Source organism: Miscanthus floridulus, chromosome 5, assembly GCF_019320115.1.
Source record: "Miscanthus floridulus cultivar M001 chromosome 5, ASM1932011v1, whole genome shotgun sequence".
In the NCBI taxonomy this organism is placed as follows: domain Eukaryota; kingdom Viridiplantae; phylum Streptophyta; class Magnoliopsida; order Poales; family Poaceae; genus Miscanthus; species Miscanthus floridulus.
Genome location: NC_089584.1, coordinates 65,186,607 through 65,211,058, shown reverse-complemented (window position 1 = coordinate 65,211,058; position 24,452 = coordinate 65,186,607).

Genomic DNA, 24,452 nt, shown 5'->3' with positions numbered 1-24,452 from the left:
ATTAGTAGAGGAGTAAATAAATTTCCATGATGTATCTCTCTATCATGACATGTTTAAAATGGATCAATGTTGTTTGATTATATTGTGTATGGACATGTTAATTTCCTCTTGGATGGATATTGTCATTATTTTGTAGGAACTTTAACTTGTTTGTAATGTAAGCTAAGGTCTGTGCAGTGTGTACCATGAATATTATTAATGGTTGTTAAAGTTGCGTTTTGGTATGAGCTATGGATTTATAAAATTTACTCACTGCCAATCTCAGCATAGAGGGGGTAAGCTCACCTTCTTTAGATGCAAGGTAACTCTCCTCATAGAACACAGACAACCAAACACCTTCTCAACAAGTTGCATTCGCTTGTGCAACCTAAGATTTAGCATACCAATCACAATCTCAGCTAAGCTTGCATCCACAGCTACAGACAACCAAACACCCTTCACAAACCAAGGACATTAGTTCCTATTCTTCATACATGGTCCTAGCTAGTACGAAATAGAGCATTCTAAATCTAACATGTTGATGGCCTACTTCAATACAATATAATAGATGAATCCAAATCCAACAACCAGAACACAACAAAGAAAAAACATGTTCAACTTCCACTACAAGTTCTGCATGCTGAGTTCCTATGCTTTCCTAGTCACCTCCGCCATTCGAGTGGCCTCCGCTTCCTTCCTCCTCTTCGTCCTCTGATTCCATTAGCCTGACTTGGATCGTGCTTGACTTTTTCAAATCCTCAAGATATTATCACTGCCATACTGTAGTAACCACATAGTTTCGGATACTACACAAATTTGTTTAAAAAAACTAAATCGAGCATTGCAATAGTTATTGCCAAAGAAGTGACAAATAAGAAGCTCATCCCATTCCTCTAGCACTTGAAGTAGACATGACCAAGGTTCGGGTTTTCTTTCATAGACCGTCGCTAATTACTCTAGCAAGCTTGCAGCAGGGGCAAATCACCAATAGAAGGCAAGTCTCTTCACTAACTAGATCTGACAACCAATCTGTTGTCTAGGAGCTGCTCTGTCCATGCATCCTGTCTGATGTGGTGCTACCGTGAGAGGATTAAATCTAGTGGGACATGGCGCTGATAGAACTACACCAAGGGAAGGGGCTAGCGAGAGAGAAAGATAGAGAGGAGGGGGGTGACTAGTTTGAAACACAATGGCTACTCCTACCAATTTATAAAAGAGAGGGGGAGCCGAGATAGAGAGGGATGTTGTCACTGTGTACAGTGTACCTTCTTCTATTTGCCTTTTACTTAAATTCCTAAAAAAGGTAAAGTTTTGTCTCCTATAACTTGGGTCCGGGATTAATGTATGACATGAGGCCGAGATTAGTTTTACCTTCTATGTAAACAAATCCACACAAATTGTTGCAGCACTCAAAACCACAGAGGATGCAGTATACTGTTTAGACGCATTCAAACCTACAGAGGTCAGACTTTCTTGCGTATGCAGTAACATTTCAACACCTATGGCTCCTTTGTTCTGCATTAGACTAAGGCGAGACTTGCTCCTCGCTGCAAGATTCTTGCAAGTTGAATAAAGTTTGAAACAGAATCTTTAGATCTCCAATTAGGATTATTATAAAAATATAATTTAAGATCAATGTAATGATACTTATTACGCATCATAATCATCAATACTTCTCTAGTATATATTTGGTCATAATTCAGAATCTTTGAGAAAAGGGGGACGCTCCTCCCATATAGACCTTACGTGGTTGCCAAGAGTGAAGTGAATGCGCACGAAAGCTGGACACAATAAGTGCATCCTATAAGAAGAGCTTTTGACCATCATGACATGCTTGAGACTTGAAAGCCTAGTGCGGTTGTGAAGAGGACTCACAATAGTCAAGGGGCAGTCAGGCAGACCGAAGGCAATTTCTCTTGGTCGGAGGAGCAAAGGCAATTAGCTAGCTAGAGATGGCTATACAATGGGAGTGAGGCTAGGCTTTGTGCACACAGGAACGCCAGGGCTACAACAGGCTTCTAACATGACCGCGCGATGTTCATCATTACTAGTATTCGAGTAGTGAATATTTTAGATGGTCGGATCTTCTGTCATCCGATGCAGCTGCTGTTTGTAGCACAGCCGATTAGGCCAGTTCTACTCGCATAAAACATTAACGTTTTTTAATGTACTGATGTCGGGCCAGTAATACTTTTGTCAATTATGAACAAATGCACTCAATTTGCTACGACTTTCAAATGTATAGACGACACTATATATTGTCCTATGAGATGAAATGTACAGCGGACAGGACTTTCTTACATGTGTAGAAAAAAATTCAACAGCTATGCCTCCTCAGGTTCTGCATTCTATGTAGGCGAGACTTGTCCAGCTGCATGGTTCTCTACATTAGACTGAAGCCACTCATTACTACTACTACTAATACGTGTCCGACGAGATCAAAAGACATTGTCCATAGGCAATAATTCTACTCGCAGTTGTCCGACGAGATCAAATGAACGGCGTTCGGACTTTCTTGTGTGTGTGTTGGTATTTATTAATGCAAATAGAATATAAAGGATTCCATAAGCGCACAGAATACCATTGTAGTATTTTAGCGGGAGTATTTCAGGTATCAGTTATTTATATTTTACCATAGGGAAGCAATAGAGTAAAGATTTATTGGGTAACAAAGGAGTATCTGTTAACATACCAACATAGCTAGAGCAGGGGATAAATGTAATGATAGGAGTAGTGCTTAATGACACTCAGGGGATAAATCTATAAGATAATGTAAACTAGTCAACTCGGGAGAACAACGGGTGAGGTAGATTCCTATGACATTCTTATTACATGATCAAAGTATATATACATTCAACTATAGCTAAAACTAACTCTACTCTTGTGAACTTCGAGACGCCGCTTAGACGGTAGAGCATCCACAATAGATAACTCTATTGACGCAACTACGGTCCTATAATTTAAGAACTATGTTCAATTCGGCGTGGACTACAAAGGATAGACTGAACTATCACCACCTTGCTACTACCACACAACTAGAGAACAGGGTGTACTCACAAGCAGAGCATCATATAAGCACCATGCTTACACGAGGCTTGGCTACTTAGCCCAATCGATAAACTATAGCATGCTAAGTGCTCTATGAACCCGCACACAAAAGTAAAGATAAGCTTAACTAAGCAAGATTCATATTCAAAGTACGTATAGCCATGTAGATAAGAATGATATAATGATAACAAAGTCTCATAAGATAAATAAGTGAAGATACAATGGCTTTACCGAGCCTCCGAGACTGGATCTGGAACCTAAGCAGGAGCCCAACTCAACCCTCACTCCCGAGCTACCAATCTACTACATTGGAGAGCTCTAGACCTAATCCTCCTAGTGTGTGTTGATCTGAATGAAAGATATGAATTAGGGTTTTAGGATCACCTCAGGAAGGGGGTATAGGGCCATATATATAAGGGGGTAGCATCAATTTTGGAGCCTCGGATCAAACCGACTTGAATAAATGGTGTAGATGTGATCTTTAAGGCGGTGGAGAACCATCATTCGAAGGAGACACTGGACCATGGGTCCCACAAACCGGCCCATCTATAGGTGGGGTCGATCGGCCCCACTTGGTAGCCCTACGTGGTCTTCTTTGGTGTGGTGTCCTCTGGAACCTTCTGGAGTTGTTTACGATGTGGTTAAGCGCGATTTACTTTGTCGAATAGGTCCACCTTGATGGTTTTTTGGATAAACCCTGCTGAAAACACAGATTCACCATAACTTATAGAATTTATTAGTTTAAACCCCTAGACCTATGTTGGTGATCCTTTGTATGCATTTATATAAGTTATATTGACGGTTTATGATGAATGTTAACTATCGTTAATAGTGTGCACTAAAATGTGAACAGAAACAAACGTGCAAATCAGAAACAGAACCTAGAAAACTCTGCATTTCCCGGTAATCTGAACCGTCTTGTCTGCTCGATCGACCGCCCACCCAGTAATCTGAACTGTGTTGTCATTGCAAGTTGCCACGCCAGTTCACAGAGGGTATTTAAGAACTCCAACTATAACCTCCGCTCGGCCGCCACCTCCTCAATCAACATAAGTCGATCGCGCCGCTCTGCCTCTCTAGCCCTTCATCTTGCTGTTGTCCACACGTCGTAGCTCCATCCACCCACACGTCATAGCTCCATCCACACCATCGCGTGAGCCCTTGGTTGGCCTCCTCACACTCCACATCGCGCGGTGTTGATGTCGGCAATCTTGGCGGCGAGGTGGCACCCCACATCGCTGCTGCTGGCGCTCCCTATCGAGCTGGCCATTGAGATCGCCAGCCACCTCACTATGACCTCAGAGCGGCCCATGGATGACCTCCATAGCCTATGGGGGACCTGCTCTTCCATGCGCCGCATCTGCGGTAACCCCACTATCGATCGGTGCGTGGCACAGGACCAGTGCAGACACGGGCTAGGGTGGGATGATATTAGCAACTACTACGCCCTCCTTGCTAACCTAACCCAACTTGGTAACCTAGAGGCTTGCTTCCTCACTGGGATACCAATTGTATTTGAGGAAAACCACAGGCCCTAGCCATGCCTCGACAATCTCGCCATGGCCACCGATAGCGGGCACAATATGACGTCCTATCTGGTCGCCATATTGCTCTATAGGCACAATGATGATGCCCGCGACGACGACAATGCGAGGTGGTACATGAGACGGGTCAAGGGCAAGGAAGAATCGCGGGTGGCGGTGGCAGGACCAATGAGCAGGTGGCTACGCAACAAGGGATGTGTGTTGTGCCACCATGAGGTGGCAGCCAATGTGATCCATGAAATGACGTGGCGCAAGTTGTCGTTGCTACCATTGGCACAGGTGTGCGGCAATCTTCCGTGCATAGGCGACGCTTGCGGCGTTGTAGACAGATCGGAAGGAAGGGCTGTGTATTGCAGCAAGGACTGTGGGCTTCGCCATGAATTTGAGTTGTTCATGAATGTGACAGTGAACTACTCCTTCCGTCCTAAAATATAGTGTATTCTGACATTTGAAATTTATCCTCAAAAATAGTATATTTTGTAGATTTTGATTTTCTGTTCTTTTGATATTCAACGAACATACTCGTACAAAATAGGTTTCCCTATATAACATGAGATGTGTCTGGCCCAGTCAGATTTATTATGCTCAGACTTTCTTGCAGTGGGCAGTAAAATTTGAATAGCTATGTGGCTCCTTCGTTAGGCATTATATTGACGTGAGACTTGATCAGATGAATTCCATTATGCATGTTTATGATACAAAGTTCAGAAAGAGGACCAGAAAGAAACCTATTGGCAAAACCAACCAATAGGGGCTAGAAACCGGCTACCAAATGACCAAAGGACATGTAGAGGGCAAAAAAGACACCATTGCCCCTCAATACTACGGTAGCAGCAAAGATCCTAGGCAATTAATAGGGGTGTTCTGGTCTTTTTTAATAGCTTTAGTCTCTTTTAGTCACCTAAACCAAACACCCTAGGATCTTTGTTGTTAAACTTTAGTCCTATGTTCCCTTGTTCTCAGGAGTCATTAGCAGAGGAGTAAATAAAGTTCCATTCAATGTTATGCCAGCCTAGGAGATGGTGTGTGAGACCATGACAGGGGCCTACGATGATGGCCAGGTGGACCACACTAGGAGCGGCGGTGGTGAGCAAACCATCGGTGCCAGTGGCATCAATGTTGTCGTTGTGGGTGATTGGGAGACAAATGGCAACCTAGGAGACGGCATACGGGAGCATGATGGGTACTACTAGTCAAGAAGGGTACGAACAGGCATCGAAGCGGAGTGCCCCAACGCATTGGAGGAAGTGTGGACCTGAAGCCTGGCCATGGTTCCTCGAGGACCTAGAGCGCTTCATGGGGATGGCCTTCATGGGAACCGATGGAGAGGTGGAGGTGGGGACTTTGCGAGGCAGTGCGAGGTGAGGGCTTTTGTGCAATGCAAGGGGGGAGTGAAACAACGGGAGTGAGGCTAGGCTCTGTACACATAGGGATGCTAGGGTAGTAATAGGCTGCTGACGTGACCGCACAACGTTCAACATTACTAGTACTATCCGAGTAATGAATATTTTAGATAGTCGGACCTTCTGTCATCCGATGAAGTATACAGTGCAGTCCATTCCAAGAAGTCATAGGCTCACTGTAGCCGAGGGGCAGTAGCTAGCTAGAGATGGCTACATGGTTTCATAAGTTTTGATCGTCTGCACACCCTTGGCTATGTTTAATGATGCTACTTCAAGAATCCAACTACCTTACTACTTTATGCATACAGCCATAGACGGTACAACTCCTATTTGTAGCATAGCCGATCAAGCAAAAGCTCTACTCATAGCTGAGTACAAGAGTTACATGTTCATCCCGTTCAAAATTACGCTGCTCAGACTATCAGGTGAACATATAGTTTACAAGAAATAGGTAAACGTCATTTTAACTAATATCATAGAGGGATGTGGTCGGGGGAAAGTTGTGAGCAAGAAGGTTGGGAAAATGCAAACAGGTAAGGGAAGAGCCAGAAGGTAGGCCATTGATGCAATGCTATCGGATGAGGAAAGAGGGACGCTCCTTTCAAATAGACCTTGCACGGCTAACGAGAGTGAAGGGAATGTGGCAAGATTGCTGGACACAAGAAGTGAATCGAGAGAAAGAGCTTTTGACCACCATGACACGCTTAACACCTGAATGCCTGGTGCGATTGTGATAGGTATTTTCTGTACTTATTTCACTCCAATCCAAGCAGTCACAGCGGTTGAGGGGCAGACTGAATGCTACTCCATATGACACTTTATTCTGTCCCTACAAGATCAAATACTCAGTGGGCGGACTTTCCTGCATTTGTAGAAAAAGTCAATAGCTATGGCTCCTCCGTTCTGCATTAGATCAAGGATAGACTTGTTCAGATGAACTCCTTGCTGCATGGTTCTTTCAAGGTCAACAAATTTTATCGAAGACACGAGTTGGCTTCAACAGAGATCAAAGGCACTCATGAATGTTTAGCATATTATAGATTCAGATCAAAGACAACTAGAAAGAAATCTATAGCAAAAAAGCAACCAACAGGAGCAAGAAACTAGCTATAAAATGACCATAGGACCTGAGCTACACCATGCTCAAAAGAGTTTAACCCACCTAATACAAAGTTCAACAAAAGTTAACATCAACATGCAAATAAGAGTTCACATATTTGCAAGGGCGTCCCACAGATCAAACCTATTCATGTTTACTAATACTACTGATATGCCCCACAGACAGGATCAAGGCTGGCATGCAGGATAAGCTCCACATCCACCTTCGCTATGTTGGCGGCCGGCTTGAACTCTTGACCTAGATCGACGATGTTATCGTCCTTCGACCCCTAGCCAAAAACCCTGCTCCACTACATGGACGTTCACCGCTGTGCTAATCTAAAGCTAGGCAGCAGCCAGTGCCATGGTAGTCCCCTTGACAAATGGCTTCAGTCACCAGGGCTTGAAGGCGGACCGATAGAGCTTGGAGGCGCTCCTCTGCGGCGATCGGATTGTCTGTTGTTTCCATAGGGAAGGTCATGTCACATGCGGCTTGGGTGCATAGCTATAGGGTCTAGAACCACGTCCTCAGTTCCACAAGAAGGTTCATCATGTTATGGGTCTACCCCTTAACGATCGCCTAGTCGGCTCGTGCCTGGGAGGCCTCATTCTCAAAAACTTGAAGTGTGTCGCGCGCGTTGTCCAGCTCACTGTGCAGCATCTCGGCGTTCAGCCTGGATGATGACAACAATGCTTGGACCGTGCGGTAATCCTTCAATAATTGATGGTAGTCTATGTCGTCTGAGTATTTGCGGTCTTTTGATGATTCACCCACCTCAGAACCAGAGGGTTGTGCGGGGACACACGGGCTCGGCGACGGCGAGCGGCGACGGGACGACTCTCCGGCCACACCGGGGTGGAGCCCCACAACTGGGGATGGCGCCATCATGGAGAAAGCGCTGCATAATGCAAGCCAAGTTCAAGCCCATATAGGATAAGGGGAAGAGTGATCGAATTGAGAATGCAAATGACTTATACCGAACTAACCGGCACAGCATGGCACAAAATCATGGGTTGCTGCCCCCATCGGTGGATGCCTCATGGGGACACTTTCCGAGCACGACTGTGGATGAAGAACTAGGCTCCAAGGTCAATGAGGCTTGGGATGCCATCATGCCCATGTTCACCTGTTGAGAAAGTAGGCACATTCCAAATACTTGTTAAATTAAATAGCATGAACACATACTAGCTAGTGTGCGCATTACTCACATATTCTAGTTAAATGGAGATAAACAACATGAATAGTGTATGGTGATGATCCACCTTCGAAGGGGGAACTAGTGGTGGGTTAGAGAACACACTAACGAGAGGTCTGTCTGTCAAAGAAGTATTGCTGGTGTAGAAGGCATCTAGGGCCTCCCTATCGCCATGATCCTACGTGGACAATCCATTAGCTGTCATCATCATATCGTCTACCTCCTCCACATGGATGGGGACACTCAACTCGATTGTAGGATCCATCGCGCCCTAGAACTCCCAATAGGGGTGGCCCCACATCTTCATGGGGAGGACCCGATGGCTAAAGAAGATATGGATCACCATCCGTGCCATCAGTCCCCGGTTCTTTAGATCCTCGATCGCATCTAGCAATAGGCGCAAATGCTGCTGTTCTAACATGGTTGGCATCCTCGACCATGATTCCAGCATGTCAGGACGTAGCCGGTCATGAGAAAAAGTTGGCAGCAGCGGCCGCTCATTGTTGGGGATGTAGAGCCACCTAAGCTCCCAATCCAGGTCTGTGGCATAGTGGCGGTCAAGGCTTAGGTAGCGCTCCAATCTGGGATGAACTTCAATCAAGGCGCCCAACATCGGACAATGATGGTGCCAAGAGGATGCTGATGGAACCACCCAAAAAAGAAACTACCACAGATCATAATGGTCAACTATTCCTAGGAAGCCCTTGCATGGCATGTTGAAGACCGAGAGGTGGAGGATCCCCTATGGGTTTAAGTCATGGAGGCAGAGCCCATAGTAGTAGAACAACCACCTCAGTAAGGGGTGCGTCGACAGCCCTAACCCAAGAAGATGGAAAGGGATGAAAGAGACTTTGGTTCTCACTGGGACTCTCCACCCGAGCTCCTCGGTGGCCTCCGGGATCACCCCCTCTCTCACAACTGGTCGAACTCAGCCCGATCGATAGACGACCTCATCCACTCTGCCATGGTCCTGGCAGGAGGCGTCGGTGGCGCAGTAGGGTGGAAGGCAAAAGCTTTTGGATGGAATTAGGAGCTCTAGAGAGAGAAGGCAACAGGTATAACCTTCCCTCCCGCCCCTTGTCTCTACTGCTATAGTTTGGGGCCATGTATATGGACCACAAGATCTTTTCATAACATTCACATGTAATCCTAAATGGCCAGAAATATCATTAGCTATATTAAATGGCGAACAACCTAATGATAGACCTGATATTATAGTGCATGTATTTCATATGAAACTACAACAACTACTAGATGACATACGCTCGGCTGCGATCTTTGGTCCTATGTTAGCAATACTATATTCTATAGAATTCCAGAAAAGGGGTCTTCCACAGGTTCAAATCTTAGTTTGGGTGGATAAAAGAGGAAACAAGGTGACCACTGAGACTATTGACACTTGGATAACTGCTGAAATACCTGACCCCACAAAAGACCCGTTGGGCTACATACTTGTATCTGAACACATGATGCATGGACCATGTGGAGAAAAAAACTGGGATTGTCCATGTATGAAAAAGGGAAGATGCTCTAAATTCTATCCTAAACAATTTCAAGAGGAGACTACTTTCACAGATACAGGTTTCACAGTATATCAAAGATGAGACACTGGTATTTTTCATACGTAGAGATACCCACAATCTAGATAATACATGGGTTGTTCCACATAATCTAGAGTTACTCAAAAAATACCAGGCACACATAAATGTGAAATACATAAACAAAAGTAAAGTTTTAAAATACTTATGCAAATATGTAAACAAAGGTCCTGACCAAGCTAAGATAATATTTGAACGTATCAAAAAAGGTCAAGATGCACCCATAAATCAGGAAACCAAAAGATATTGATGAGATCAAAGAATATCTTGATTGTAGATACTTATCTGAACAAGATGCGCTATGGAGATTATTTGGTTATGAGATACACCATCATTGGCCTCCAGTTGAAAGAATACCTGTTCACCTACCACTAATGAATATTGTTAAATATAAAAAAAGATGCTAAACTAAGAGATGTCATCAAATATCCTAAAATACAAAAACAATGCTCACTGACTGGTTTAGTGCTAACAAAGAATATGACAGTGCAAAAGAGCTTACATATTGTGAATTTCCACTAAAATGGAGATGGGATAAAACAAACAAGAAATGGATCAAACATCAACATGGGTTTAAAATAGGCAGATTATATTATGTAAATTCAACAGAGGAGAACGATTCTATCTACACATGCTCTTAATGATAGTGAAAGGTGCTATGAGCTATGCTGACATAAGAACATATAATGGTATTGTTTATGAAACATTTAAAGAACCTGTGCAGCATGAGGACTACTCACTACTATAAATATCCACTTGTATGACAAAAATCTTAATGACGATTCCAAAACTGTCATAGAAGATCGCTTTTTATGACAAATATTTCTGTTTCGTCATAGTTCAGTGGTGATGATCCTCAAACCCTCCCTTTCTGTGACAAAATCAGATACCGTCACAAGAAACGTCATAGAGGGGCACAGGGTTTCGTCACAGATCACTCACGCGACTCGTCTGTGACGTTCTTCTTTAATACTGTGACAAACAGGGCTTCGTCATTGAACTAATTACACATATATGACGAACAATATTTGATCGGTAATGAACGATGCTTCATCATAGATCTTCACATGGTACTTTCTCCATCCGACGGACCTACAGTTACTCATCCGTGACGCTTGCAATTCATCATAAAAGTTTCCGCTCGATCCTTTCTCCTTGCGACCTGTACCGGTGGGACCCTTCTTTATCTGACCTGTGGGGCCCGACGGCTTACGTGTCATGTGTACCTGTGGGGCATTTCTCCATCTCCATCTGACCTATGGGACCCGATGGCTTGCGTGTCACTTGTGCTTGTGGACCCTTCTCCATCCGACCTGTGGGACCCGATGACACCATTCTCCATCTCCATCCGACCTATGGGACCCGACGACTTGCGTGTCACGTGTACCTATAGGACCCTTCTCCATCTCAATTCAACCTGTGGGACCCGATGGCTTGTGGACCCTTCTCCATCCGACCTATGGGACCCGATGGCTTACGTGTCATGTGTACCTGTGGGACCTATCTCCATCTCCATCTGACCTATGGGACCTGACGGCTTGTGTATCACTTGTGGACCCTTCTCTACCGTCGGGGTTAAATAAATCCAAATTCAAAAAAACATGAGACCTGAGAATCGAACCCGAGACCCACAGCAAGAAATGGACCATCTTCACCATTGCGCTAGACGCCCGGTTGTGTTAACATGTCTTTGGAGTCCTTATAGTAGTATATATCTCTATGTGGATGCCCTACAAGTTGACCTATATATTGGATATCCCCTGCATGTGGAAACAAATTTGTGCCCATTGGACTTGCGGCGGCAAAGACGGTAGCGGAGGATCCCCGATGTGCTGTGGTGGCTCAGGCGTCCTTGGAGGCTAGGCGGCGGGGCTTACCGGTGGAGCGTGGTGGCATTGTTGTTTGTGTCCGTTCTATGCCACGGTAGAGGTGACAGATCCGATCCATAGGTCCCCCTTCTCGCCTTTTCCTGTTTGCTTCACTGTTTTGGTCCTTGCTTGAACATGAGCTATACAAGAAACATTCTAGCGTTGGAGATCTGGTTAGGCCAATGATGATGAAAAGAAGAACTAGTAGGTGGCAATGGTTGGTTTTCTGCTGATGTCTTGGTTTTCTGCATATGTTCAGTGTTCTTATAACTATAAATGCCTATGTGCAACTAGGCATGTTAATTGTCAAGTGCTTGCTTGATTATACCTATCTATCTAGGCAAACAAATAGACAAAATGGAGGAGGCCCCCAACAAGAGGAACACACTGGCTAGCCTCAGGAAAGATGCCACTATCAAGATCCTCCGCCACCTCCCCGCCCACTCCTTGTTCTCCTACAAATGTGTCTATCGCTCCTAGAACCGCCTCATCTCGGACTACAACAACCATAAGGTGCTACCCCAGACTCTGGCCGGCTTCTTCTACGACACCTACCAAGATCATCGACACTACACCAGCGTCACCGATGAACACCCTTACTTGTCCTTCTTGCCCTTCACCTTGGACAATGTAGCTGTCTTAGATATCTACAATGACCTCATCCTATGCGGGTGCCAAGGGGCTGATGGATCATACCGCTATGTCATCTGTAATTCAGCAACCAAGAAGTTCAAGGAACTGCTGCCTAGCATCCATTCTGTTGGAGAGGCTCGATTAGGGTTCGATCCAACAGCCTCCTCACACTTCCATGTGATTGAATATATACAGGAATAGGATGATGAGTGCATGGGTGCGAACATCTACTCATCTGAAACTACAACATGGACTTGTAAGGAATCTAAATGGGGCAGGAATACTTGGGTGACATTTGAGAGATCAGAAACTATGTATCTTAACGGTTATCTACACATTATAGGGTACTCACGGTGTTACCCTCAGAAACTTGCTATCGATATAGAGGGAGAGGCATGGAGTAAAATTCCTAGGCCGTGTGGTTCTTTACCCTCCATCCATCAAGCTCAGGGTCACTTGTGTGTATGTACTGTTCATGGTCATAATATGTCCAATCTTAAAATCTAGATCCTTGAAGATTATGATACTAATAAGTGGACATTGAAGCATACTGTCAGAACTATGCAGGTGTTTGCGAAGACTAACATTGAATTTGGTTACTTGGATGTTGTTGAGTACCACTCAACGGTTCACCCAGAATGGAATTTGCTTCTCTTTGTTGGGGTTGGGGAGGAAAATGACATCGTCGCATATAACATGGACAGTAGAAAAGTTCATGTCATCTCTACACGTTACAGTGCATTTTTGAAACGTGGTGTCCTACCACAAATCAACTGCAAACCTTACTATCTTCCCTATGTTCTCTTGTACTTAGAGTTGGAGTCATTAGCAGAGGAGTAAATAAAGTTCCATGATGTATCTCTCTGTCATGACATGTTTAAATGGATCAATGTTGTTTGATTGTCTATGCATATGTTTAGTGTTGTTACTGTAAATGACTATGTGCAACTAGGCCTCTTAATTGTCAAGTGCTTGCTAGATTATACCTATCTATCTAAGCAAACAAATAGACACATTGCTTCTACCTTCAAAACTGTTATAATTGTGGTCCTCTTAATCTTTGTCTATCTCCTATGGAAGAAGCTCTGAGCTCGTGTACTGATTGTAAGTGTGATGGATAGACTTGATTTAGCTAAAATTATAATGGTTATAGCTCCATTAACTACTACTCTAGTTTGAGTTGTATATATCTATGTGGTGCTACTCTAAATTTGTCTGAGGTCATACCATGAAAATTATTAATGGTTGTTAAAATTGCACTTTGGTATGAGTCGTGGACTTCACTGATGGATCTTTGTTGGATTATTTTCCTTTTCAGTGATCTCATTACTAAGCAAGCTCTCATCCTACTACACACAGGTGAAATGGAGGAGGCCCCCAATAAGAGGAATGCACTAGTGAGCCTCATAGACAATGCCAATGTTGAGATCCTCCACCGCCTCCCCGCTCGCTCCTTGTTCTATTGCAAATGTGTCTGTCGCTTCTAGAACCACTGCATCTCAGACTACAACAACCATAAGGTGATGCCCTAGACTTTGGTCGGCTTCTTCTATGACATCAACCAAGGCCATCGACACTACACCAGCGTCACCGGTGAACACCCCTCCTTGTCCTTCTTGCCCTTCACCTTAGACAATTTAGCTATCTCAGATATCTACAATGGCCTCATCCTATGCTGGTGCCGAGGGGTTGATGGATTATACCGCTATGTCATCTATAGTCTGACAACCAAGAAGTTCAAGGAACTACCACCTAGCATCCATTCTATTGGTGAGACTCGATTGGGGTTCGATCCGATAGTCTCCTCGCACTTCCATGTGATTGAATATATAGAAAAGGAGCAGGATTATGAGTGCAAGGGTGTGGACATCTACTCATCTAAAATTGTAGCATGGATCTACAAGGAATCTAAATGGGGATCGAATACTTGTGTGACAATTGAGAGATCAGAAGAAACAAGATCATCAGAAACTATGTATCTTAATGATTGTCTGCACATTATGGGGTACTCGGGGGCTTACCCTTAGATACTTGTTGTGGATATGGAGGGAGAGACATGGAGGAAATTTCCTTGGCCACGTGGTTCTTCACCCTCCATCCATCAAGCTCAGGACCACTTGTGTGTATGTACTTTTCATGGTCACAATATGTCCAAACTTTCAATCTGGATTCTTGAAGTCTATGGTACTAATAAATGGACATTAAAGCATATTGTCAGTATTCTGAAGGTGTTTACAAAGACTAACATTGAATTTGGTTACTACGATGTTAAAGAGTACTACTCAATGATTCATCCAGAATGGAATTTGCTTCTCTTTGTTGGGGTTGGGGAGGAAAATGACATCGTTGCATATAACATGGATAGCAAAAAAGTTCATGTCATCCCTACATGTTACAGTCAGTTTTTGAAATGTGGCATCCTGCCAGAAATCAACGGTAGACCTTACTATCTTCCCTATGTTGCCTTGTTCTCAGAGTTGGAGTCATTAGTAGAGGAGTAAATAAATTTCCATGATGTATCTCTCTATCATGACATGTTTAAAATGGATCAATGTTGTTTGATTATATTGTGTATGGACATGTTAATTTCCTCTTGGATGGATATTGTCATTATTTTGTAGGAACTTTAACTTGTTTGTAATGTAAGCTAAGGTCTGTGCAGTGTGTACCATGAATATTATTAATGGTTGTTAAAGTTGCGTTTTGGTATGAGCTATGGATTTATAAAATTTACTCACTGCCAATCTCAGCATAGAGGGGGTAAGCTCACCTTCTTTAGATGCAAGGTAACTCTCCTCATAGAACACAGACAACCAAACACCTTCTCAACAAGTTGCATTCGCTTGTGCAACCTAAGATTTAGCATACCAATCACAATCTCAGCTAAGCTTGCATCCACAGCTACAGACAACCAAACACCCTTCACAAACCAAGGACATTAGTTCCTATTCTTCATACATGGTCCTAGCTAGTACGAAATAGAGCATTCTAAATCTAACATGTTGATGGCCTACTTCAATACAATATAATAGATGAATCCAAATCCAACAACCAGAACACAACAAAGAAAAAACATGTTCAACTTCCACTACAAGTTCTGCATGCTGAGTTCCTATGCTTTCCTAGTCACCTCCGCCATTCGAGTGGCCTCCGCTTCCTTCCTCCTCTTCGTCCTCTGATTCCATTAGCCTGACTTGGATCGTGCTTGACTTTTTCAAATCCTCAAGATATTATCACTGCCATACTGTAGTAACCACATAGTTTCGGATACTACACAAATTTGTTTAAAAAAACTAAATCGAGCATTGCAATAGTTATTGCCAAAGAAGTGACAAATAAGAAGCTCATCCCATTCCTCTAGCACTTGAAGTAGACATGACCAAGGTTCGGGTTTTCTTTCATAGACCGTCGCTAATTACTCTAGCAAGCTTGCAGCAGGGGCAAATCACCAATAGAAGGCAAGTCTCTTCACTAACTAGATCTGACAACCAATCTGTTGTCTAGGAGCTGCTCTGTCCATGCATCCTGTCTGATGTGGTGCTACCGTGAGAGGATTAAATCTAGTGGGACATGGCGCTGATAGAACTACACCAAGGGAAGGGGCTAGCGAGAGAGAAAGATAGAGAGGAGGGGGGTGACTAGTTTGAAACACAATGGCTACTCCTACCAATTTATAAAAGAGAGGGGGAGCCGAGATAGAGAGGGATGTTGTCACTGTGTACAGTGTACCTTCTTCTATTTGCCTTTTACTTAAATTCCTAAAAAAGGTAAAGTTTTGTCTCCTATAACTTGGGTCCGGGATTAATGTATGACATGAGGCCGAGATTAGTTTTACCTTCTATGTAAACAAATCCACACAAATTGTTGCAGCACTCAAAACCACAGAGGATGCAGTATACTGTTTAGACGCATTCAAACCTACAGAGGTCAGACTTTCTTGCGTATGCAGTAACATTTCAACACCTATGGCTCCTTTGTTCTGCATTAGACTAAGGCGAGACTTGCTCCTCGCTGCAAGATTCTTGCAAGTTGAATAAAGTTTGAAACAGAATCTTTAGATCTCCAATTAGGATTATTATAAAAATATAATTTAAGATCAATGTAATGATACTTATTACGCATCATAATCATCAATACTTCTCTAGTATATATTTGGTCATAATTCAGAATCTTTGAGAAAAGGGGGACGCTCCTCCCATATAGACCTTACGTGGTTGCCAAGAGTGAAGTGAATGCGCACGAAAGCTGGACACAATAAGTGCATCCTATAAGAAGAGCTTTTGACCATCATGACATGCTTGAGACTTGAAAGCCTAGTGCGGTTGTGAAGAGGACTCACAATAGTCAAGGGGCAGTCAGGCAGACCGAAGGCAATTTCTCTTGGTCGGAGGAGCAAAGGCAATTAGCTAGCTAGAGATGGCTATACAATGGGAGTGAGGCTAGGCTTTGTGCACACAGGAACGCCAGGGCTACAACAGGCTTCTAACATGACCGCGCGATGTTCATCATTACTAGTATTCGAGTAGTGAATATTTTAGATGGTCGGATCTTCTGTCATCCGATGCAGCTGCTGTTTGTAGCACAGCCGATTAGGCCAGTTCTACTCGCATAAAACATTAACGTTTTTTAATGTACTGATGTCGGGCCAGTAATACTTTTGTCAATTATGAACAAATGCACTCAATTTGCTACGACTTTCAAATGTATAGACGACACTATATATTGTCCTATGAGATGAAATGTACAGCGGACAGGACTTTCTTACATGTGTAGAAAAAAATTCAACAGCTATGCCTCCTCAGGTTCTGCATTCTATGTAGGCGAGACTTGTCCAGCTGCATGGTTCTCTACATTAGACTGAAGCCACTCATTACTACTACTACTAATACGTGTCCGACGAGATCAAAAGACATTGTCCATAGGCAATAATTCTACTCGCAGTTGTCCGACGAGATCAAATGAACGGCGTTCGGACTTTCTTGTGTGTGTGTTGGTATTTATTAATGCAAATAGAATATAAAGGATTCCATAAGCGCACAGAATACCATTGTAGTATTTTAGCGGGAGTATTTCAGGTATCAGTTATTTATATTTTACCATAGGGAAGCAATAGAGTAAAGATTTATTGGGTAACAAAGGAGTATCTGTTAACATACCAACATAGCTAGAGCAGGGGATAAATGTAATGATAGGAGTAGTGCTTAATGACACTCAGGGGATAAATCTATAAGATAATGTAAACTAGTCAACTCGGGAGAACAACGGGTGAGGTAGATTCCTATGACATTCTTATTACATGATCAAAGTATATATACATTCAACTATAGCTAAAACTAACTCTACTCTTGTGAACTTCGAGACGCCGCTTAGACGGTAGAGCATCCACAATAGATAACTCTATTGACGCAACTACGGTCCTATAATTTAAGAACTATGTTCAATTCGGCGTGGACTACAAAGGATAGACTGAACTATCACCACCTTGCTACTACCACACAACTAGAGAACAGGGTGTACTCACAAGCAGAGCATCATATAAGCACCATGCTTACACGAGGCTTGGCTACTTAGCCCAATCGATAAACTATAGCATGCTAAGTGCTCTATGAACCCGCACACAAAAGTAAAGATAAGCTTAACTAAGCAAGATTCATATTCAAAGTACGTATAGCCATGTAGATAAGAATGATATAATGATAACAAAGTCTCATAAGATAAATAAGTGAAGATACAATGGCTTTACCGAGCCTCCGAGACTGGATCTGGAACCTAAGCAGGAGCCCAACTCAACCCTCACTCCCGAGCTACCAATCTACTACATTGGAGAGCTCTAGACCTAATCCTCCTAGTGTGTGTTGATCTGAATGAAAGATATGAATTAGGGTTTTAGGATCACCTCAGGAAGGGGGTATAGGGCCATATATATAAGGGGGTAGCATCAATTTTGGAGCCTCGGATCAAACCGACTTGAATAAATGGTGTAGATGTGATCTTTAAGGCGGTGGAGAACCATCATTCGAAGGAGACACTGGACCATGGGTCCCACAAACCGGCCCATCTATAGGTGGGGTCGATCGGCCCCACTTGGTAGCCCTACGTGGTCTTCTTTGGTGTGGTGTCCTCTGGAACCTTCTGGAGTTGTTTACGATGTGGTTAAGCGCGATTTACTTTGTCGAATAGGTCCACCTTGATGGTTTTTTGGATAAACCCTGCTGAAAACACAGATTCACCATAACTTATAGAATTTATTAGTTTAAACCCCTAGACCTATGTTGGTGATCCTTTGTATGCATTTATATAAGTTATATTGACGGTTTATGATGAATGTTAACTATCGTTAATAGTGTGCACTAAAATGTGAACAGAAACAAACGTGCAAATCAGAAACAGAACCTAGAAAACTCTGCATTTCCCGGTAATCTGAACCGTCTTGTCTGCTCGATCGACCGCCCACCCAGTAATCTGAACTGTGTTGTCATTGCAAGTTGCCACGCCAGTTCACAGAGGGTATTTAAGAACTCCAACTATAACCTCCGCTCGGCCGCCACCTCCTCAATCAACATAAGTCGATCGCGCCGCTCTGCCTCTCTAGCCCTTCATCTTGCTGTTGTCCACACGTCGTAGCTCCATCCACCCACACGTCATAGCTCCATCCACACCATCGCGTGAGCCCTTGGTTGGCCTCCTCACACTCCACATCGCGCGGTGTTGATGTCGGCAATCTTGGCGGCGAGGTGGCACCCCACATCGCTGCTGCTGGCGCTCCCTATCGAGCTGGCCATTGAGATCGCCAGCCACCTCACTATGACCTCAGAGCGGCCCATGGATGACCTCCATAGCCTATGGGGGACCTGCTCTTCCATGCGCCGCATCTGCGGTAACCCCACTATCGATCGGTGCGTGGCACAGGACCAGTGCAGACACGGGCTAGGGTGGGATGATATTAGCAACTACTACGCCCTCCTTGCTAACCTAACCCAACTTGGTAACCTAGAGGCTTGCTTCCTCACTGGGATACCAATTGTATTTGAGGAAAACCACAGGCCCTAGCCATGCCTCGACAATCTCGCCATGGCCACCGATAGCGGGCACAATATGACGTCCTATCTGGTCGCCATATTGCTCTATAGGCACAATGATGATGCCCGCGACGACGACAATGCGAGGTGGTACATGAGACGGGTCAAGGGCAAGGAAGAATCGCGGGTGGCGGTGGCAGGACCAATGAGCAGGTGGCTACGCAACAAGGGATGTGTGTTGTGCCACCATGAGGTGGCAGCCAATGTGATCCATGAAATGACGTGGCGCAAGTTGTCGTTGCTACCATTGGCACAGGTGTGCGGCAATCTTCCGTGCATAGGCGACGCTTGCGGCGTTGTAGACAGATCGGAAGGAAGGGCTGTGTATTGCAGCAAGGACTGTGGGCTTCGCCATGAATTTGAGTTGTTCATGAATGTGACAGTGAACTACTCCTTCCGTCCTAAAATATAGTGTATTCTGACATTTGAAATTTATCCTCAAAAATAGTATATTTTGTAGATTTTGATTTTCTGTTCTTTTGATATTCAACGAACATACTCGTACAAAATAGGTTTCCCTATATAACATGAGATGTGTCTGGCCCAGTCAGATTTATTATGCTCAGACTTTCTTGCAGTGGGCAGTAAAATTTGAATAGCTATGTGGCTCCTTCGTTAGGCATTATATTGACGTGAGACTTGATCAGATGAATTCCATTATGCATGTTTATGATACAAAGTTCAGAAAGAGGACCAGAAAGAAACCTATTGGCAAAACCAACCAATAGGGGCTAGAAACCGGCTACCAAATGACCAAAGGACATGTAGAGGGCAAAAAAGACACCATTGCCCCTCAATACTACGGTAGCAGCAAAGATCCTAGGCAATTAATAGGGGTGTTCTGGTCTTTTTTAATAGCTTTAGTCTCTTTTAGTCACCTAAACCAAACACCCTAGGATCTTTGTTGTTAAACTTTAGTCCTATGTTCCCTTGTTCTCAGGAGTCATTAGCAGAGGAGTAAATAAAGTTCCATTCAATGTTATGCCAGCCTAGGAGATGGTGTGTGAGACCATGACAGGGGCCTACGATGATGGCCAGGTGGACCACACTAGGAGCGGCGGTGGTGAGCAAACCATCGGTGCCAGTGGCATCAATGTTGTCGTTGTGGGTGATTGGGAGACAAATGGCAACCTAGGAGACGGCATACGGGAGCATGATGGGTACTACTAGTCAAGAAGGGTACGAACAGGCATCGAAGCGGAGTGCCCCAACGCATTGGAGGAAGTGTGGACCTGAAGCCTGGCCATGGTTCCTCGAGGACCTAGAGCGCTTCATGGGGATGGCCTTCATGGGAACCGATGGAGAGGTGGAGGTGGGGACTTTGCGAGGCAGTGCGAGGTGAGGGCTTTTGTGCAATGCAAGGGGGGAGTGAAACAACGGGAGTGAGGCTAGGCTCTGTACACATAGGGATGCTAGGGTAGTAATAGGCTGCTGACGTGACCGCACAACGTTCAACATTACTAGTACTATCCGAGTAATGAATATTTTAGATAGTCGGACCTTCTGTCATCCGATGAAGTATACAGTGCAGTCCATTCCAAGAAGTCATAGGCTCACTGTAGCCGAGGGGCAGTAGCTAGCTAGAGATGGCTACATGGTTTCATAAGTTTTGATCGTCTGCACACCCTTGGCTATGTTTAATGATGCTACTTCAAGAATCCAACTACCTTACTACTTTATGCATACAGCCATAGACGGTACAACTCCTATTTGTAGCATAGCCGATCAAGCAAAAGCTCTACTCATAGCTGAGTACAAGAGTTACATGTTCATCCCGTTCAAAATTACGCTGCTCAGACTATCAGGTGAACATATAGTTTACAAGAAATAGGTAAACGTCATTTTAACTAATATCATAGAGGGATGTGGTCGGGGGAAAGTTGTGAGCAAGAAGGTTGGGAAAATGCAAACAGGTAAGGGAAGAGCCAGAAGGTAGGCCATTGATGCAATGCTATCGGATGAGGAAAGAGGGACGCTCCTTTCAAATAGACCTTGCACGGCTAACGAGAGTGAAGGGAATGTGGCAAGATTGCTGGACACAAGAAGTGAATCGAGAGAAAGAGCTTTTGACCACCATGACACGCTTAACACCTGAATGCCTGGTGCGATTGTGATAGGTATTTTCTGTACTTATTTCACTCCAATCCAAGCAGTCACAGCGGTTGAGGGGCAGACTGAATGCTACTCCATATGACACTTTATTCTGTCCCTACAAGATCAAATACTCAGTGGGCGGACTTTCCTGCATTTGTAGAAAAAGTCAATAGCTATGGCTCCTCCGTTCTGCATTAGATCAAGGATAGACTTGTTCAGATGAACTCCTTGCTGCATGGTTCTTTCAAGGTCAACAAATTTTATCGAAGACACGAGTTGGCTTCAACAGAGATCAAAGGCACTCATGAATGTTTAGCATATTATAGATTCAGATCAAAGACAACTAGAAAGAAATCTATAGCAAAAAAGCAACCAACAGGAGCAAGAAACTAGCTATAAAATGACCATAGGACCTGAGCTACACCATGCTCAAAAGAGTTTAACCCACCTAATACAAAGTTCAACAAAAGTTAACATCAACATGCAAATAAGAGTTCACATATTTGCAAGGGCGTCCCACAGATCAAACCTATTCATGTTTACTAATACTACTGATATGCCCCACAGACAGGATCAAGGCTGGCATGCAGGATAAGCTCCACATCCACCTTCGCTATGTTGGCGGCCGGCTTGAACTCTTGACCTAGATCGACGATGTTATCGTCCTTCGACCCCTAGCCAAAAACCCTGCTCCACTACATGGACGTTCACCGCTGTGCTAATCTAAAGCTAGGCAGCAGCCAGTGCCATGGTAGTCCCCTTGACAAATGGCTTCAGTCACCAGGGCTTGAAGGCGGACCGATAGAGCTTGGAGGCGCTCCTCTGCGGCGATCGGATTGTCTGTTGTTTCCATAGGGAAGGTCATGTCACATGCGGCTTGGGTGCATAGCTATAGGGTCTAGAACCACGTCCTCAGTTCCACAAGAAGGTTCATCATGTTATGGGTCTACCCCTTAACGATCGCCTAGTCGGCTCGTGCCTGGGAGGCCTCATTCTCAAAAACTTGAAGTGTGTCGCGCGCGTTGTCCAGCTCACTGTGCAGCATCTCGGCGTTCAGCCTGGATGATGACAACAATGCTTGGACCGTGCGGTAATCCTTCAATAATTGATGGTAGTCTATGTCGTCTGAGTATTTGCGGTCTTTTGATGATTCACCCACCTCAGAACCAGAGGGTTGTGCGGGGACACACGGGCTCGGCGACGGCGAGCGGCGACGGGACGACTCTCCGGCCACACCGGGGTGGAGCCCCACAACTGGGGATGGCGCCATCATGGAGAAAGCGCTGCATAATGCAAGCCAAGTTCAAGCCCATATAGGATAAGGGGAAGAGTGATCGAATTGAGAATGCAAATGACTTATACCGAACTAACCGGCACAGCATGGCACAAAATCATGGGTTGCTGCCCCCATCGGTGGATGCCTCATGGGGACACTTTCCGAGCACGACTGTGGATGAAGAACTAGGCTCCAAGGTCAATGAGGCTTGGGATGCCATCATGCCCATGTTCACCTGTTGAGAAAGTAGGCACATTCCAAATACTTGTTAAATTAAATAGCATGAACACATACTAGCTAGTGTGCGCATTACTCACATATTCTAGTTAAATGGAGATAAACAACATGAATAGTGTATGGTGATGATCCACCTTCGAAGGGGGAACTAGTGGTGGGTTAGAGAACACACTAACGAGAGGTCTGTCTGTCAAAGAAGTATTGCTGGTGTAGAAGGCATCTAGGGCCTCCCTATCGCCATGATCCTACGTGGACAATCCATTAGCTGTCATCATCATATCGTCTACCTCCTCCACATGGATGGGGACACTCAACTCGATTGTAGGATCCATCGCGCCCTAGAACTCCCAATAGGGGTGGCCCCACATCTTCATGGGGAGGACCCGATGGCTAAAGAAGATATGGATCACCATCCGTGCCATCAGTCCCCGGTTCTTTAGATCCTCGATCGCATCTAGCAATAGGCGCAAATGCTGCTGTTCTAACATGGTTGGCATCCTCGACCATGATTCCAGCATGTCAGGACGTAGCCGGTCATGAGAAAAAGTTGGCAGCAGCGGCCGCTCATTGTTGGGGATGTAGAGCCACCTAAGCTCCCAATCCAGGTCTGTGGCATAGTGGCGGTCAAGGCTTAGGTAGCGCTCCAATCTGGGATGAACTTCAATCAAGGCGCCCAACATCGGACAATGATGGTGCCAAGAGGATGCTGATGGAACCACCCAAAAAAGAAACTACCACAGATCATAATGGTCAACTATTCCTAGGAAGCCCTTGCATGGCATGTTGAAGACCGAGAGGTGGAGGATCCCCTATGGGTTTAAGTCATGGAGGCAGAGCCCATAGTAGTAGAACAACCACCTCAGTAAGGGGTGCGTCGACAGCCCTAACCCAAGAAGATGGAAAGGGATGAAAGAGACTTTGGTTCTCACTGGGACTCTCCACCCGAGCTCCTCGGTGGCCTCCGGGATCACCCCCTCTCTCACAACTGGTCGAACTCAGCCCGATCGATAGACGACCTCATCCACTCTGCCATGGTCCTGGCAGGAGGCGTCGGTGGCGCAGTAGGGTGGAAGGCAAAAGCTTTTGGATGGAATTAGGAGCTCTAGAGAGAGAAGGCAACAGGTATAACCTTCCCTCCCGCCCCTTGTCTCTACTGCTATAGTTTGGGGCCATCGACCACCCCACGACCGAGATGTTTGTGTGGGTGGGCGGCAGGGCTTCGCCCCATCCCGTCAATGTGATAGGCTAGGAGGCGACGTCCACTGCTGTAACAAGCTACTAACACCACCCACATGCGCGCCTATGCGGGAATACAGGAGCACGTCGTCCGAGTAGTTAAGATTTTAGACGGCCAGACCTTGTGTGATCCTGAGAAGTAGACAGTGTGGTCTAATCCAAG